We start from the raw sequence: 20,140 nt of genomic DNA, 5'->3' as shown, positions 1-20,140 counted from the left end.
GACATGAATCCAACATAGCAATTATTAGTTTGTGGACAAACTMGATATTGAATTGTGTTTGGTTGTCAACGCAACCAAATATAATTTGAAYGAGATATATCTTCTGCGTTGATAGTTCAATCTGTGCAACTGACTTTAATTCCAGTTTGTCTACAAATGAATAATAGATTGGTTGGATTCACGTCGCCATTTCAACTTTAAATGCACTTTAAATAATAAAGTTTGATTTTGTCCTATTCTTCAACCATTTTTAGTTGAGATGGAGATGTGAATCCAACATATCAATTATTCAACTGCAGACAGACTTGAATTAACACCAGACTAAGTCAGGGGCACAAAAGATACATCTCCTTCAAWTGTTGATATTTGGTTGCGTTGACAACCAAACACAATTCAATATCACCTTTGCAATACAGTAAATAGTAGGGCTGGGACGATAGCATTATCGCGACAGTCGTTAGTATCGTGGCAAAGAAACAAAACACGAAGCGGATAATGTTGGAAACAAACATCATTATGATGTCATCCAGAGTTGCATTTTTTTGTTTTCCAAGCTATAGCACAKAATATTTTACATACAGCATGTTTTTAAAGGACCTTAAGGGTTTAGTCTGCTTGGTTCGTGTTTTCATTTTTGCCATGGGCAAAATATTGCGATACTGGTATAGTCACAGCCCATGTAAATAGCCTATTAACTTGTCGACAAGTGAACAAATCCAGTCTAGGGGTTTTGTATGTCTATGGTTGCCTAGATTGGTTCTCAATTAGAGGCAGCTGTTTATCGTTGTCTCTGATTGGGAACCATATTTAGGCAGCCATATTCCTTGAGTATTTCGTGGGTGATTATCTATGTCTATGTTTAGTTGCTTGTGTCAGCACTATGATTATATAGCTTCACGTTCGTTTTGTTGTTTTTGTATAGTTCATTTCGTGTTCTTTCTTTATTAAAAGAAGATGCATTCAAATCACGCTGCGCTTTGGTCTCATCGCTATAACGAACGTGACATCTCCAGAGGGTGGTGCGGTCTGCACAACGCTTCATCAGGGACAAACTACCTGCCCTCCAGGACACCTACAGCACCCGATGTCACAGGAAGGCCAAAAAGATCATCAAGGACAACAACCACCCGAGCCACTGCCTGTTCACCCTGCTATCATCCAGAAGGCGAGGTCAATACAGYTGCATCAAAGTTGGGACCGAGAGACTGAAAAACAGCTTCTATCTCAAGGCCATCAGACTGTTAAACAGCCATCATTGACACAGAGAGACTCAAATCATTGGCCACTTTAATAAATGGATCACTAGTCACTTTAATAATGCCACTTCAATAATGTTTACATATCCTACATTACTGATCTCATATGTATATACTGAATATTATACCATCTATTGCATCTTGCCTATGCCGCTCGGTCATCGGTCATCGCTCATCCATATATTTATATGTACATATTCTTATTCCATCCCTTTAGATTTGTGTGTATTAGGTAGTTGTTGTGGAATTGTTAGATTACTTGTTAGATATTACTGCACTGTCAGAACTAGAAGCACAAGCATTTCGCTACYCTCGCATCAACATCTGCTAAGCCTGTGTACGCGACCAATACAATTMGATTTGATTTGAAGCATTAGATACGTCTATTTTAAATGTTGAAATTTGGCTGTGTTGTCAACCAAACACAATTCAATATTACTTTTGTAATTACAGTAAATAGAGAAAATTTAAGGCTATCTTACAAACTAATGTAACAGTATTTATTTAACACATCCATATTGAGGTTACTGTAGCTGTAAATGTCTTCTTATGTAATCATAGAACGTGTGCATGTTCAACATAGCATGCAAAGATCACAGGTTTGTGGAAATCTTCACAATTGCTATAATAATCTATGCAGAATCTTGAACAGCGTTGATTGCCTGCARTATGTACATTTAATGTAATCTCAACTGCAATCCAGGTCATTTGGTTGTGATATTAGATGAATAATAGTGATAACACATTAAGTTGTGTCAATACAAAATATCTGACATTGTATATTTGAACTTTGTTGTGCTTTTAAATGGTTGAAGGTTCAGTGATAACACATTTAGATGACAAATAAACCAAAAATCAGACATTGTTTTTCCAAGAGAATTTGGTTGTGCTTTTAGWTAGTTGAAATCATAGTAATAACACATTGGGAATTCAAAAACTTTCTTTTTAAATTGGTGACTAAAGACTGAAATCTTAATGATCAATGACTCAAACAAATATTATCCCAATTTCCATGTTGAAATCATTCTTACATTGGTGACTGGTGCCCAGTTTTTGGCCACACCATCTGTGGATGAGATTGTCTCGCTGTTTATGGGGGAACAAAATATCAAATGTAATTGAATGATAATCTTAATCCCAAACGGAAATGTGTCTGTAATCCAGAGGTCTCTGTTCCAAATGAAGAGACTGGCTCCAATCCAGTCTGCTGCTTTGGTAGTCTTTGATGAAAATAGATAGGTCAACAAAGGTCTATTATTGTCATGCATGGAAAATGTGATGATGTTGTGTTGTATTTTGTGATGTAGATGTGGGAGTGTTTTAGGTCAGTAAAAGCTTAATGAAGAGGTTTATATTGTCTGGTTTCCCGGAAACAGATTGAGCCTAGTCCTGGACTATAAAGGACTGTCAATGGAGAATCTCTATCGAAATAGCTTTTTGTCAACAGTTGTCTTTTTGAGCCTATAAATCCACAACACAAAACCRTCTTCCTTCCGAAGTATAATGATGTGGGCAAATATGGGTCAATAGGGTCTTAAGTCATTGATACAGGAAGTGTAAACATGTATTTTCTACGCAGACTATGTGAAAAAATGTATCGTCTAGAGAGGCATAACATGAACACTCAACAACAGGAAGAATAGCTGCTGCTTCGGCAAAAGCTAATGGGGATCCGAATAAGCCAATAAATACCAACATATTATGCAAAATACAGAGAGCACATTTCATTCAATTAAATTGATTCCACATCAGTCTTCATTGGGGTGCCTGATATTCTCTTGCCACTGCACAAGTAGATCTTATACAGTAAATAATTATGGGATAGGGAAAGTCAATTTCTCAGGTCAATGGACTTAATCAGACTGTTTCCTATTCTTGTCTGAACAAATTGGTACATGGTTGCCTGTAGTGATGGGCGTTGKCTCTGTCTACCCACYGCTTACTKAACAAGGCCTCTGTCTACCCACGGCTTACTAAAGTCATGACAGGGAGAKTCTGCATAGTGGCCTCATCCSTTCCCTCTGAGAGGGTCTTCTCAAAAACGGGACAAATAATTACTGAGAGAAGAAACCGCATCAGCCCTTCGAAAGTGAGGCAGCTTGCGTTTCTGAATGCAAATCTTTAATAAAAGCAAAATATGGTCAGCATTGCTGTGTGCTGCTGGTTATAACATGGCAATAAAGAAGAGAGAGAAAAGAGGGACCAGTTTAATGTTTTAAGTGGGATGCTGCAGTTTTTCACATTGTTATTTATTTTTCTTTGATATGGTGCAATATTCTATCATTATGTTGTTCAGATGGTATTCATTTTTAATTGTTACATTTATATGCACTTTGTTTATATACATTAAAACGTTATTCTTTAAATGCAAATGTTTAATAGCATTCATTTTCATAACAAACCAATGCATTTTAAATACATTGTGGTTAAGGTAGAGTATGATTTAATTTAATAATTTAATTKGAATTTTTTTAACACKAATCATAGTCAAACTATCGCAAACTGTTTGACTTGAAAAAATACAAAACATATTTTTTTAAAGAGCCGTTTGGGAGCCAAAAGAGCCGGCTCTTTTTGGTGAGCTGAGCKGAACGAGCCGGCTCACTGAAAAGAGCCGGAACGCCCATCACTAGCCTGCCTGCTCTCCACGGTTGCATGTTTTGGCTAAATTAGATCTCAGCTACTGCCGACAAGGACTAAATTGATTAGGCTGCCTCTGTTGAGAGGTTGACTTACGATTCTTAAAAAGTTATTTCACTCAAACCTAACGCTTTATCACTTCTGGTAGACTAGTGGAAAATTGCATAGATTCTGCTCTGTTTCTCCATTTCTTTGAAAAGCACAAATGGATGACATGGGAATATTGCTGGCTTTAGGCTCTTAACCTTCATAACACATGTCTGCCTGCACAGAAAAATAGTAGAATATCATTTTTGGGGGGGTAAAAACAACTGTGAGCAGTACTTGTTATGAAATGTCATAACATATTCATGTTGCCGCCCGCGTCTTCTCAAAAGAGCATGTCGGGTTAACGACATCTCACGTTGATTCAGGCTGTATTCTCGTTCATTTCGGGGGGGCACGTGAGCGGACGAGTCGGATAGAGCGAGAGTGCACTGTCTCTTCAGGGGTTGGGACAACGGAAGCTCCATTCATTCTGCCCTCCTAAATAGATAGCCCCGAGCGCAATGCTGCTGCAATTTTGAAACAAATACCATTTACAATTGTGTAAATWTTGGAAACATGACCCGGGCTCCTTTCKGAATCAATACGTTAGTTTGTGATAYTKATTTGGCTCGTTTGAGAAACGRRGATCGTTGACTAATGGTCCGGGACCTCTCTTCGCCGATGGGGTAGGAGCTAGCTGGATACGAAAACAGAGTGTCAACTCCGTGTTCAGTCAACTCCGTGAGCAAGGGACAGCCTGTCCAAGCCTTCTGTGGTGAAAAGGTTCAGCAACCAAGTGCTGAACTAGCCTATTCGACTTCAACAATCCTCCTATTTGACTGAARTATGTACCAGGTGCAGGTAAGCTTACGATTTTAAAAGCAGTCCTCCAAAAGCCAGTAATTCACYCCATAATSACACGTGTAGGCTACATAACCTAGAAAAAAACGATGTGAATCTATAGCCTACAGACTGCTTGAGGACATTTTTTGGAAGTAAATTGAATTACTCAACATTCTTTTGTGCAGACATAAGATGAATGACGATAGGAATGAAGTAGTTTTTTGCAAGAGTGATATAACATTTAACATACACTGAGTGTACTAAACATTAGGAACACCTGCTCTTTCCATTTATTTTTTATTTTCTATTTATTTCACCTTTATTTAACCAGGTAGGCAAGTTGAGAACAAGTCCTCATTTACAATTGCGACCTGGCCAAGATAAAGCAAAGCAGTTCGACACATACAACAACACAGAGTTACACATGGAGTAAAACAAACATACAGTCATTAATACAGTAGAAAAATAAGTCCGATATCCAATGTTGAGCAAAAGAGGTGAGATAAGGGAGGTAAAGGCAAAAAAAAGGCCCATGGTGGCGAAGTAAATACAATATAGCAAGTAAAACACTGGCAATGGTAGATTTGCAGCTGGAAGAATGTGCAAGTAGAGATAGAAATAATGGGGTGCAAAGATCTAAATAAATACAGTAGGGGGAGAGGTAGTTGTTTGGCTAAATTATAGATGGGCTATGTACAGGTGCAGTAATATGTGAGCTGCTCTGACAGCTGGTGCTTAAAGCTAGTGAGAGAGATAAGTGTTTCCAGTTTCAGAGATTTTTGTAGTTCATTCCAGTCATTGGCAGCAGAGAACTGGAAGGAGAGGCGGCCAAAGGAGAATTGGTTTTGGGTGACCAGAGAGATATACCTGCTGGAGCGCGTGCTAACAGGTGGTGCTGCTTATGTGACAGCGAGCTGAGATAAGGGGGGACTTTACCTAGCAGGTCTTGAGCATGACCTGGAGCCAGTGGGTTTGGCGATGAGTATGAAGCGCAAGGCCAGCAACGAGGCGTACAGGTCGCAGTGGTGCGGTAGTTATAATGGGCGCTTTGGTGACAAAATGGACGGCACTGTGATAGGACTGCATCCAAATTTATTGAGTAGGGTATTGGAGGCTATTTTGTAAATGACATCGCGAAGTCGAGGATCGGTAGGGTGGTCGTTTTTCAAGGGTATGTTTGACAGCATGAGTGAAGGATGCTTTGTTGCGAAATAGGAAGCAATTCTAGATTATTTTGGAATTGGAGATGTTGATGTGAGTCTGGAAGGAAAGTTTACAGTCTAACCAGACCCTAGGTATTTGTAGTTGTCCACATATTCTAAGTCAGAACGTCCAGAGTAGTGATGTTGGCACGGCGGGCAGGTGCAGGCAGCGATCGGTTGAAGAGCATGCATTTACGTTTTACTTGTATTTAGAGCAATTGGAGGCCACGGAAGGAGAGTTGTATGGCATTGAAGCTCATCTGGAGGGTGTTAGTGTCCAAAGTGTCCAAAGAAGGGCCAGAAGTATACAGAATTGTGTCGTCTGCGTAGAGGTGGATCAGAGACTCACCAGCAGCAAGAGCGACATCATTGATGTATACAGAGAAGAAGTCGCGTCCAAGAATTGAACCCTGTGGCACCCCATAGAGACTGCCAGAGGCCCGCACAACATGCCCTCCGATTTGCACACACTGGACTTTATCAGAGATGTAGTGGGAACCAGGCGAGGCAATCATTGAGAACCAAGGCTGTCGAGTCTGCTGATGAGGATGTGGTGATTCAGAGTCGAAAGTTGGCCAGGTCAATGAATACGCGCACAGTATTGTTTCTTATCGATGGCGTTAAGATATCGTTTAGGACCTTGAGCGTGGCTAAGGTGCACCCATGACCAGCTCTGAAACCAGATTGCATAGCGGAGAAGGTATGGTGGGATTCGAAATGGTCGGATAATCTGTTTGTTGACTTGGCTTTCAAAGACTTAGAAGGCAGGGTAGGATAGATATAGGTCTGTAGCAGTTTGTGTCAAGTGTCCCCCCTTTGACGAGGGGGGTGAGCGAAGCTGCTTTTCAATCTTTGGAATCTCAGACGACACGAAAGAGAGGTTGAACAGGCTAGTAATAGGGGTTGCAACAATTTCGGCAGATGATTTTAGAAAGAAAGGGTCCAGATTTCTAGCCCGGCTGATTTGTAGGGGTCCAGATTTTGCAGCTCTTTCAGAACATCAGCTGACTGGATTTGGGAGAAGGAGAAATGGGGAAGCTTGAGCGAGTTGCTGTGGAGGGTGCAGTGCTGTTGACCGGGGTAGGTAGCAGGTGGAAGCATGGCAGCCGTCGAAAAATGCTTATTGAAATTCTCAATTACAGTGGATTTATCGGTGGTGACAGTGTTTCCTATCCTCAGTGCAGTGGGCAGCTGGGAGGAGGTGTTCTTATTCTCCATGGACTTTACAGTGTCCCAGAACTTTTTTGAGTTTGTGTTGCAGGAAGCAAATTTCTGCTTGAAAAGCTAGCCTTGGCTTTTCTAACTGTGTGTATATTGGTTTCTAGCTTCCCTGAAAAGTTGCATATCGCGGGGGCTGTTGATGCTAATGCAGAACGCCATAGATGTGTTTGTGTTGGTTAAGGGCAGTCAGGTCTGGAGAGAACCAAGGGCTATATCTCTTCCTGGTTTAAATTTCTGAATGGAGCATGCTTATTTAAGATGGTGAGAAGGCATTTAAAAAAAAACCAGGCATCCTCTACTGACGGATGAGATCAATATCCTTCCAACGGGATCCCGGCCAGGTCGATTAGAAAGGCTGCTCGCTGAAGTGTTTCAGGGAGCGTTTGACAGTGATGAGTGGAGGTCGTTTGACGCTGACCCTTACGGATGCAGGCAATGAGGCAGTATCGCTGAGATCTTGGTTGAAAACAGCAGAGGTGTATTTAGAGGGCAAGTTGGTTAGGATGATATCTATGAGGTGCCCGTGTTTACGGCTTTGGGGTGGTACCTGGTAGGTTCATTGATATTTGTGTGAGATTGAGGGCATCAAGCTTAGATTGTAGGGTGGCTGGGGTGTTAACATGTTCCAGTTTAGGTCGCCTAGCAGCACGAGCTCTGAAGATAGATGGGGGGCAATCAGTTCACATATGGTGTCCAGAGCACAGCTGGGGAGAGGGTGGTCTATAGCAGGCGGCAACGGTGATAGACTTGTTTTTAGAGAGGATTTTTAAAAGTAGAAGTTCAAATTGTTTGGGTCCATGAGACTGACCAGGTGAAAGCTATGATCCCTTATTTATGTCACTTGTTAAATCCATTTCATCAGTGTAGATGAAGGGGAGGAGACCTGTTAAAGGGGTTTAACCCTTGAGACAATTGAGAAATGGATTGTGTATGTGTCCATTCAGAGGTTGAATGGGCAAGACAAGATTTGTGTCTTTGAACGGGTATGGCAGTAGGTGCCAGGCAGACTGGTTTAGTGTGTCAAGAACTGCAACGCTGCTTGGTTTTTCATGCTCAACAGTTTCTCTTGTGATCCAAGAATGGTCCACACCAAAGGACATTAAGCCAATTTGGACACAACTGTGGGAAGCTTTGGAGTTAACATGGGCCAGCATCCCTGTGGAAGGCTTTCGACACTTTGTAGTGTCTATGCCCCGCCAATTGAGGCTGTTCTGAGGCAAAGGGGGTTGCAACTCAATTATTGGAAGGTGTTACTTTTTTGTACCCATCTATATGAACCAGCCAGAGAATGCTCACAACCTTTACTTCAATGAGCGAGACAATTTGTCTTTTAACTTCTTTGGGTAGGGGGCAGTATTTTCACTCCGGATGAAAAGCGTGCCCAGAGTAAACTGCCTGCTACTCAGCCATAAAAGCTGAATATGCATATTATTAGTAGATTTGGATAGAAAACACTGACGTTTCTAAAACTGTTTGAATGATGTCTGTGAGTATAACAGAACTCATATGGCAGGCAAAAACCTGAGAAAAATCCAACCAGGAAGTGGAAATCTAGGTTGGTCGTTTTTCAACTCATTCCCTATTGAAGATAGTCGGATATTGGTATGTTGCACTTCCTAAGGCTTCCACTAGATGTCAACAGTCTTTAGAGCCTTGTCTGATGCTTCTACTGTGAAGTGGGGCCGAATGAGAGGGATTGAGTAAGGTCTACCATGAGCTGAACATGCGCTGACCATGCGCGTTCATGTGAGAGCGAGCTCTGTTCCATCGCATTTCTGAAATCCGTAACATTATTGAGAATTTGTACATCTAAAGATTATTCAATATTCGTTTGTCATGTTTCTACGGTCTGTAATAACTTTTTAAACTTTTCGTCCGTACTTTCCGCTGGACTTGCCGCGCTCGTGAGTTTGGAAAGTGTACTGAACGCTAGAACAACAAGGAGGAATTTGGACATACACGATGGACATTATCGAACAAAACAAACATTTATGTGGAACTGGGATTCCTGGGAGTGTATTCTGATGAAAATCATCAAAGTAAGTGAATGTTTATAATTTTTTTCTGACATCTGTTGACTGCACAATATGGCGGATATCTTTTTCTTGTATGGGCTCTGAGCGCCGTACTCAGATTATTGCATGGTTTTTGCTTTCCGTAAAGCTTTTTGAAATCTGACACAGCGGTTGCATTAAGGAGAATGGATCTAAAGTTCCATGCATAACACTTGTATTTTCATCAACATTTAAATGAGTATTTTTGTAAATTGATGTGCTCTCTGCAAAATCACCGGATGTTTTGGAACTACTGAACGTAACGCGCCAATGTAAACTCGATTTTTGGATATAAAATATGAACTTTACCGAAAAAAACATACATGTATTGTGTAACATGAAGTCCTATGAGTGTCATCTGATGAAGATCATCAAAAGGTTAGTGATTAATTTTATCTATTTTCTGCTTTTTGTGAATCCTCTCTTTGCTGGAATGGCTGTGTTATTCTGTGAATAGGCACTCACCTAACATAATCGTTTGGTTTGCTTTCGTCGTAAAGCCTTTTTGAAATCGGACACTGTGGCTGGATTTACAACAAGTTATCTTTTTAAAATGGTGTAAAATACATGTATGTTTGAGGAATTTTAATTATGGGATTTCTGTTGTTTTGAATTTGGCGCCCTGCAGTTTCACTGGCTGTTGACGAGGTGGGACGCTACGTCCCACGCACCTTAGAGAGGTTTTAATGATTTAAACTCCAGTTTTATCTTGCTGTTCTCTTGATTGAGAGTGAGTCATTATTTGGTTTCTAGTAGTGGACCACTTATCAACATCTAAACTAAGCTATCATGACTGTGCCTGCTGAAAGCACATTTTAGTACTCCCTCTTACAGTGCATTCGGAAAGTATTCAGACCCCTTGACTTTTCCCACATTTTGTTACGTTACAGCCTTATTCTAAAAATATTTTTTTTTTTAATCCCCCCTCAATCTACACACTACCCCATACTCAAAGCAAAGCAAAAACTGCTTTTTAGTAATGTTTACTAATTTATAAAAAAAATACAAAACTGAAATTACATTACATAGTTTTCCAGACCCTATACTCAGTACTTTGTTGAAGCACCTTTGGCAGCGATTCAACCTTGAATCTTTTGATTATGATGCTATAAGCTTGGCACACCTGTTTATTAGGGAGTTCTACTATTCTTCTCTGCAGATCCTCTCAAGCTCTGTCAGGTTGGATGGGGAGCGACGCTGCACAACTATTTTCAAATCAAATCCCCTTTTTGAATTGAATAACATTTTCAGGTCTCTCCAGAGATGTTCGATCGGATTCAGGTCCGGCACTGGCTGGGCCACTTGAGGACATTGAGACTTGTCCTGAAGCCACTCCAGGTAGCTGTTTAGGTCCACTGACTTGCCACTGACTTTGAGTAAAGCCAGAGTTTCTATGTATGCGGATGACTCAACACTATACACGTCAGCTACTACAGCGACTGAAATTGACTGCAACACTCCAAGAAGAGGCTGCAGTTAGTTTCAGAGTGGGTGGCAAGGAATAAGTTAGCCCTAAATATTTCTAAAACTAAAAGCATTGTATTTGGAAAAAAACACTCACTAAACCCCTAAACCTCAACTAAATCTTGTAATAAATTATCTGGAAATTGAGAAAGTTGAGATGACTAAACTGCTTGGAGTAACACTAGACTGTAAACTGTCATGGTCAAAACATATTGATGCAGTAGTAGCTCAGATGGGGAGAAGTCTGTCTATAATAAAGCGATGCTCTGCCTTAACAACACCATCAACAAGGCAGGTCCTACAGGCCATGGTTTTGTCGCACCTTGACTACTTACTGTTCAGTCGTGTGGTCAGGTGCTACAAAAAAGGGCTTTGGGAATTTGCAATTGGCTCAGAACAGGGCAGCACGGCTGGCCCTTGGATGTACACAGTAGAGGTCGACCGACTATGATTTTTCAACTCCGATTATTGAAGGACCAAAAAAAGCCGATACCAATTAATCGGACGATTTTTATATATATATATTTTAAATAATGAAAATTACAACAATACTGAATGAACAATTAACACTTATTTTAATAATACAACAATAAAATCTATTTTGTCTCAAATAAATAATGAAACATCTGGTTTAAATAAGGTGTTGGAGAAGAAAGTAAAAGTGCAATATTTTTTTAAATAAGGTGTTGGAGAAGAAAGTAAAAGTGCAATATTTGCCATGTAAAAAAGCTAACGTTTAAGTTCCTTGCTCAGAACATGAGAACATATGAAAGCTGGTGGTTCCTTTTAACATGAGTCTTCAATATTCCCAGGTAAGAAGTTTTAGGTTGTAGTTATTGTAGGAATTATAGGACTATTTCTCTCTCTACCATTTGTATTTCACTAACCTTTGACTATCGGATGTTCTTATAGGCACTTTAGTATTGCCAGTGTAACAGTATAGCTTCCATCCCTCTCCTCGTTCCTACCTGGGCTCGAACCAGGAACACAACGACAACAGCCACCCTCGAAGCAGCGTTACCCATGCAGAGCAAGGGGAATAACTACTCCAAGTCTCAGAGCGAGTGAAGTTTGAAACGCTATTAGCGCGCACCCCGCTAACTAGCTAGCCATTTCACGTCGGTTACACCAGCCTAATCTCGGGAGTTGATAGGCTTGAAGCACAGCGAAGAGCTTCTGGCAAAACGCAGGAAAGTGCTGTTTGAATGAATGCTTACGAGCCTGCTGCTGCCTACCACCGCTCAGTCAGACTGCTCTATCAAATAGACTTAGTTATAACATAATAACACACAGAAATACGAGCCTTAGGTCATTAATATGGTCGAATCCGGAAACTATCATCTCGAAAACAAGACGTTTATTCTTACAGTGAAATACTGAACCGTTACGTATTTTATCTAACGGGTGGCATCCATAAGTCTAAATATTCCTGTTACATTGCACAACCTTCAATGTTATGTTATAATTGCATAATATTCTGGCAAATTAGGCGGCCCAAACTGTTGCATATACACTGACTCTGCGTGCAATGAACGCAAGAGAAGTGACACAATTTCACCTGGTTAAGATTGCCTGCTAACCTGGATTTCTTTTAGCTAAATATGCAGGTAAAAAAATATATACTTCTGTGTATTGATTTTAAGAAAGGCATTGATGTTTATGGTTAGGTACACATTGGAGCAACGATACGCACCGCATCGATGATATGCAACGCAGGACACACTAGATAAACTAGTAATATCATCAACCATGTGTAGTTAACTAGTGATTATGATTGATTGATTGTTTTTTATAAGATACGTTTATTTTTTATATATATTTTTTAAATCGGCCAAATCGGTGTCCAAAAATACCGATTTCCGATTGTTATGAAAACTTGAAATCGGCCCTAATTAATCGGCCATTCCGATTAATCGGTCGACCTCTAATGCATACCCCACAAGACATGCCACAAGAGGTCTCTTCACAGTCCCCAAGTCCAGAACAGAGGGTACTACATAGAGCCATGACTACATGGAACTCTATTCCACATCAAGTAACTGACGCAAGCAGTAAAATTCGATTTAAAAAACACCTTATGGAACAGCGGGGACTGTGAAGCAACACAAACATTGGCACAGACACATGCATACACACACGATAACATACGCACTATACATACATACACATGGATTTAGTACTGTAGATATGTGATAGTGGTGGAGTAGGGGCCTGAGGGCACACAGTGTGTTGTGAAATCTGTGAACGCATTGTAATGTTTTAAAATTGTATAAACTGCCTTAATTTTGCGGGACCCCAGGAAGAGCAGCTTTGGCAGCAGCTAATGGGGATCCATAATAAGTACAAATACTCCTGCGTTGTCTTGGCTGTGTGCTGAGGGTCGTTGTCCTGTTGGAAGGTGAACCTTCACCCCAGTCTGAGGTACTGAGTGCTCTGGAGCAGGTTTTCATCAAGGATCTCTCCGTTCTTCTTTCCCTCGAGCCTGACTAGTCTCCCAGTCTCTCCCTCTGAAAAACATACCCACAGCATGGTGCAGTTTTTAATTTTTAATACATATGTAAAAAATTCCAAACCTGTTTTCTCTGTCATTATGGGGTATTGTGTGTGTAGATAGATAAAAGCATTTTTTWAAATCAATTTTAGAATAAGGCTGTAACATAACAAAATGTGGAAAAAGTTAAGCAACCCCTTCATACTGATTTCGCCTTCAAGTTGTCTCGCTGAAATGTCCGTAATCTTTCAAATGACTGCTCGATCCACACAGCAGACTTTGTGGGCTAGGTTAAGAATGCTGTGTTGCACGTGTAGCGCTACATTTAGCGCTACAGATACTTCACTTTAAGCCGTTTAGATCATCCTTTTTTGTGCACTATGTGCTCTAATCTTTTAAAAGCATTTTGCCAAGGCAAAGACTTAATTCTTATCTAGTTTATCTTGAGTAACGATCCCTGACTGAATATGATGAAAAAGTTGGAGAACATGATAGGTTTGCAGCATTTGATTCATGCCTGTTGGAAGATTCCAAGGAAGTGCATTTTTCGTCGCTACACATCATATGCTAGCCTCCTATATTGCAATGCTCCTCAAACCATGCTGAGGCAAAAATGATGACGGGACATTTGGCAGGCATCGTTTTATCTCACTAACATGAATACTCGATGCACAGTATACTGATGTCAGGGTGGAGGGGCAAATACACCTTACTGAGAAGAGAACCTTGAAGTCAGATTAGTGGAATATCTGTACAATCTGTGAAGATAATCAATCAATTACTTAAAGCCCCCCCATGCAGTCTTCTTAATTTTATTTTTAAATCGTCACTGTTCATGAAGATAACTCCAAATATATTTTTTATTAATTATATCCCTGAGCGTCCTTTTGCCATTTTTAAAATGCTCAGTCTGATCGTGTGGGCGTATTGATACAAATGTAAATATTTACATACACAGCCCTGATTGGTGGATAGGATCGTCTAGACCAGGAGTACTCAACTCTTACCATACGAGGTCCTGAGCTTGCTGGTTTTCTGTTCTACCTGATCATTAATTGCACACACCTGGTGTCCCTGGTCTATATCAGTCCTTGATTAGAGCGGAACAATAAAAAATGCAGTGGAACTATCTTCGAGGTCCAGAGTTGAGTTTGAGGGGTGTAGACTTTACCCCTTCAAAGTAGGAGGATCCATATGCAAATAAAAGATTTCTGGTCATTGGTAAGAAATAATCTGATGGCTGATGGTTGAGACTGAGCAACGAAACAGCACAGCAAGTAAGTGAAAGAAATAGGTTTTGATTATGTTTTACTGGTAATGGGGACATACGTACATATGGCAATTTTTTTGTTTGTTCTGTGTGTGTGTAACCATTATTTAACTAGGCAAGTCAGTTAAGAACAAATTCTTATTTACAATGCCGCCAAACCCGGCCGACGCTGGGTCAATTGTACGCTGCCCTATGGGACTCCCAATCACGGTGATACAGCCTGGATTTGAACCAGGGACTGTAGTGACGCCTCTCGCACTGAGATGCAGTGCCTTAGACTGCTGTGTCCATGTGTGTGTGCTAAAATGTTTAATATTGGTTATCGGTATCGTTTTCTTTTTTGCAAGGAACATTTCGGATATCGGTATCAGCCAAAAATGTCATCGGTTTATCACTAGTCATGATCTGGGCCAAAAACTCATCCCACCTGAACCGTCTGAAATTCCAGGCATTTTTCCCCCAAACAGCTCTTACACCAATTTAATAATTTCAGAGTGTTATTTAGACATCATAGTGTTTAAATATCATTTAAAAAAACTGGAAAATCACATTGACTGCAGTGCCCCTTTTAACTACCAGGAAAATAAGTACTCTGGAGTATTCTGGACCTCAAAGCTCGGCTGTGAGTAACCCTGCCCTAAGAAGTGGTGGTGCTTTATCTGCACGACACAACTTTCACAAGTGCTAGTAGAGCTCTTCTGTACATAGTACTGGAAAGTTAGAGAGGAACAATGATAATATATATTACTGATCCTCACAAGTTTTTCATTTCTTCAAATAGAAAAAAAATAATTAAATATGTAGTTACGAATTCAACTTTAATTAAATGAGTTGACTCTTCACATGGGATGAATTCACTGAACTACAAAAGAAAGGGAATATTGAATGATCCAATGCATCTCCCAAAAATGTTTTCAACATACATCTGTAAAATGATACTCTAGAAACTAAAGCTTTGGTTGTCTTCCTCTCAGGCTTCCATGTCTTCTCCCTGGCCCACCTCAATGTCCACCTCTTGAACATCAGACTCTGAGGCCTCATCTTCACTGTCACTTTCCAACTTTGTTGAGGATGGCTCGTTGTCAGGCTCAAAAAGCCTCAAATTTGCACAGATGGCCACCAATTCTTCAACCCTTGTGTTGTGTGTGTGTGTGTGTGTGTTCCCAAACAAGTACCAGTTGCACTCTGAGATGGCTGATGTTGGTGGGATTTGGAGGATGATGGAGGCAACAGGGGAAAGAGCCTCAGATCCACAAAGTCCCTTCCACCAGGTGGCTGATGAGATATGTTGGCACGACTGCCATATTACATCTCCATCTCGAAGCCCTTACTTGGAAGTGTACTTCGCCAGACTGCCAAGAACCTTGCCCTCATCCAGGCCAAGGTGACGAGACACGGTAGTGATGACACCATAGGCCTTGTTGATCTCTCAGACAGGATGCTCTTGCCAGCATACTTGGGATCCAACATGTACGCTGAGGCGTGTATGGGCTTCAGGCAGAAGTCTTCATGCTTTTTGTTATATTTCAGAACTGCAGTTTCCTCTGCTTGGAGCAATAGCGAAGTGGGCAGGGCAGTACGGATTTCTTCTCTTACATCTTCAAGTGGAGTCTGAACATCAGACAGGATGGCATTGTCTCCCTCAATCCGTGCAATGGCTACTGCTACAGGTTTCAGGCTGCTTACCACTTTCTCCCAAAATACATCATCCAGGATCCTCTTGATGGGACTGTCCATATCGGCAGACTGTGATATGGCCAGAGACTCCTTCCCCTCCAGGAGACTGTCAAACATGATGACAACACCACTCCAACAGGTGTTGCTGGGCAGCTTAAATGTGGTGCTCTGATTCTTCTCACTTTGTTTGGTGAGGTAGATTGCTGCTATAACTTGGTAACCATTTCCTTGACTCTCTTGTACAGTCTTGGCCAAAAGTTTTGAGAATGACACAAATATTAATTTCCACAAAGTTTGCTGCTTCAGTGTCTTTAGATATTTTTGTCAGATGTTACTATGGAATACTGAAGTATAATTACAAGCATTTCATAAGTGTCAAAGGCTTTTATTGACAATTACATGAAGTTGCTGCAAAGAGTCAATATTTGCAGTGTTGGCCCTTCTTTTTCAAGACCTCTGCAATCCTCCCTGGCATGCTGTCAATTAACTTCTGGGCCACATCCTGACTGGCAGCCCCTTCTTGCATAATCAATGCTTGGAGTTTGTCAGAATTTGTGGGTTTTTGTTTGTCCACCCGCCTCTTGAGGATTGACCACAAGTTCTCAATGGGATTAAGGTCTGGGGAGTTTCCTGGCAATGGACCCAAAATATGGATGTTTTGTTCCCCGAGCCACTTAGTTATCACTTTTGCCTTATGGCAAGGTGCTCCATCATGCTGGAAAAGGCATTGTTCGTCACCAAACTTCTCCTGGATGGTTGGGATGTGTTGATACCATTTTTTTTATTCATGGCTGTGTTCTTATGCAAAATGGTGATTGAGCCCACTCCCTTGGCTGAGAAGCAACCCCACAAATGAATGGTCTCAGGATGCTTTACTGTTGGCATCGCTCACCTTGTCTTCTCCGGACAAGATTTTTTCCGGATGCCTCAAACAATCGGAAAGGGGATTCATCAGAGAAAATGACTTTACCCCAGTCCTCAGCAGTCCAATCCTTGTACCTTTTGAAGAATATCAGTCTGTCCCTGATGTTTTCCCTGGAGAGAAGTGGCTTCTTTGCTGCCCTTCTTGACACCAGGCCATCCTCCAAAAGTCTTCGCCTCACTGTGCATGCAGATGCACTCACACCTGCCTGCTTCCATTCCTGAGCAAGCTCTGTACTGGTGGTGCCCCGATCCGGCAGCTGAATCACCTTTAGGAGAAGGTTCTGGCGCTTGCTGGACTTTCTTGGGCGCCCTGAAGCCTTCTTCACAACAATTGAACCGCTCTCGAAGTTCTCGATGATCCAATAAATGGTTGATTTAGGTGCAATCTTACTGGCATCAATGTCCTTGCCTGTGAAGCCCTTTTTGTGCAAAGCTATGATGACGACACGTGTTTCCTTGCAGGTAACCATGGTTGACAGAGGAAGAACAATGATTCCAAGCACCACCCTCCTTTTTTAAGCTTCCAGTCTGTTATTCGAACTCAATCAGCATGACAGAGTGATCTCCAGCCTTGTCCTCGTCAACACTCACACCTGTGTTAACGAGAGAATCACTGACATGATGTCAGCTGGTTCTTTTGTGGCAGGGCTGAAATGCAGTGGAAATGTTTTTTTGTGATTCAGTTCATTTGCATGGCAAAGAGGGACTTTGCAATTCATCTGATCACTCTTCATATCATTCTGGCGTATATGCAAATTGCCATTATACAAACTGAGGCAGCAGACTTTGTGAAAAAAAATATTTGTGTCATTCTCAAAACTTTTGGCCACGACTGTAGTGTGCCCATTTTCTTCAGTGCCATGATGTCCTTGACGAGCAGATTCAATGCATGAGCAGCACAGCCAATGGGTGTGATTTGAGGGTAGGACCCCTCCACGTTAGACCAAGCAGCCTTCATGTTCGCAGCATCTCATTAGTGTGAAAGATCTTGAGAATCAGCTGTACATGTGATGGACTAATGCACTGTGCATGCAGTGGGTAGCTTAACCCAAATATGCCACAAGACCTAGAATTGCATTATGTGTACCCCACAAAAGGGTTCACTGTTATAAGCTAAATTCTTTTGATGAATTCCCCAAATTCCAGAGCTGAACTTCCCARGGAAAATTTCTCTGAAAGTTTCCGACCCTTTGCAATCCTACTCACATGGCTATATGTCATGTAGGTCTGACCGATAGCTATTCTATACACATAGAAGTCTGTCTCTCTGTCATCTCTAATGGAAGAAGCATTGGCTGCCTTCTTGTCCATTTCCGTCAATGTCAAATTCTGGCCTTGGAAGGGTTGGTGATGTATAGAGTGTGCTGTTTAAAATGAAGTGCTTTGTAAGAGAAACATTTGTGGTAACTGAGGTGCCACCAACTTGAAGGAGACGAAACCAGAACTATTCTGGAGTTTTGAAACGCACCATCCTGAGATGTTTTGAAACATTAAATGGTTTCTTGTAACACGACTAAATCAAGTTTTGTGCAACACCTTGCCAGGGACTGGAAGCACTAACAGAAACAATTTGAAACACCTTTTTAGTTTTTCGAGTTCCATTTAGTACAGAATTAGATTCCTATTTCTGAAGTGTCGTAATGATTCATGTTTTATGCATTTGATAATTTGTCATTTTAGCTGGTATTGTCAAGCCCGATGTTCAAACCACCAGCACCTTCTGGAGGTTGCACTACAAGATTTGAGGATTCTGCACTTGCCTCTTCCGTTGACAATTATGAATGTGGGAATGGGTGCTGTCCTCATTGGACTGCAATTTGCCTAACGGTTTTGGTATCCGTTCATCATTGTCCATTACACCTCATCGCGCGACAAGCTTAATAATAATGTCTAAATATACTTTTCTTTCTTCAAACATGCGTACAACATTGTGTGAAAGAATCATGAAGTATACAAATGTTGAATTACCCACAATCCTTTAAAAACAGAGTTARGTGGCAAGATAGGAAATGCAAGGTGATTAGTTCAATCACTATTTTCTCTCTCTTTTGGTTATTCTCATGTAGATATTTTGAGCAACATATTAAGTTGGATTTTTTTCGTACATTTATTTTTGGTCAAATTAAATGAACAAATTGAAAAGACGTGCACACATTTAAAAATATTGATTTTGGGGGTGTTTTTACACTTTGAGACAGTTATGAAATGACAGGGGGGTATAGATAGGTGGGGGAAAAGGATTTGACGGGTTGGAGCGGGGAATTTAATCCCGGTCTTCAGAAGGGAGAGAGGTGAAGTGTCAAAGCCGGGTGAGTTACTGCTAGACCACGGGCTCTGCACGATGTGCGTTCATTTTTATTAAATATGTTTATTTTGTTTTCTTTGTCAATTTCAATTCACCCCAGAATAATTTCTTAGTGTGGTTGAGTGGGTAACGTTCCAACGAAATGTACTATCTTATTACCCCTCCTGTTTTCAATCTGTCTAAATAAAGCATTGGAAAAAATAAAGGTGGAATTCCACAAAAAGTATTCTCCATAGGCCCTTATCAGTCAATATTTAGGCTATATACCATTTGCATTTCTGAACCATTGATTGTATGAGAAACATCGTTTTTGTATTTTGATGCTGCGTTTTTACATGCATTGGATCCCCTGATAGTGTTTTCACAAGACTCTCTTAAAAACACCAATATTCAGGTTGAAGAACCACTTTGTGTGTTTCACTGTACTTCATTTCTGTTTTAAACCACATTCTGTGTATTATAGCGCTACATTGGGTTTACATGCAAACACCCTCCAAACACCAGATCTCAGCTTAGGTGCACTACTTTTCATGGTTTTACTACACAATCATGGCGTTTTGAGACTTTTTACATTTTTACAGAGCGTGGCCGAAGAGGCAAAGGGAGAGCACGCCACGGCAGCTGAAGATGGTTGTTTTTGTGGGCTGAAGAATGAGCTTTAGGGGGAGAAAAGACGGTGAGACCCATCTTAACTCATAAATGCCCTCCCATCTGCAGTTTATGGCTCGAGGTTGATTTGTCCCAGCGCTTTGATAGGAATTGAATG

The sequence above is a fragment of the Salvelinus sp. IW2-2015 genome, linkage group LG32 (genome assembly GCF_002910315.2).
Source record: "Salvelinus sp. IW2-2015 linkage group LG32, ASM291031v2, whole genome shotgun sequence".
Lineage (NCBI taxonomy): Eukaryota > Metazoa > Chordata > Actinopteri > Salmoniformes > Salmonidae > Salvelinus > Salvelinus sp. IW2-2015.
The sequence above is the reverse complement of the archived record's forward strand: the minus strand, read 5'-3'. Positions refer to the sequence as shown.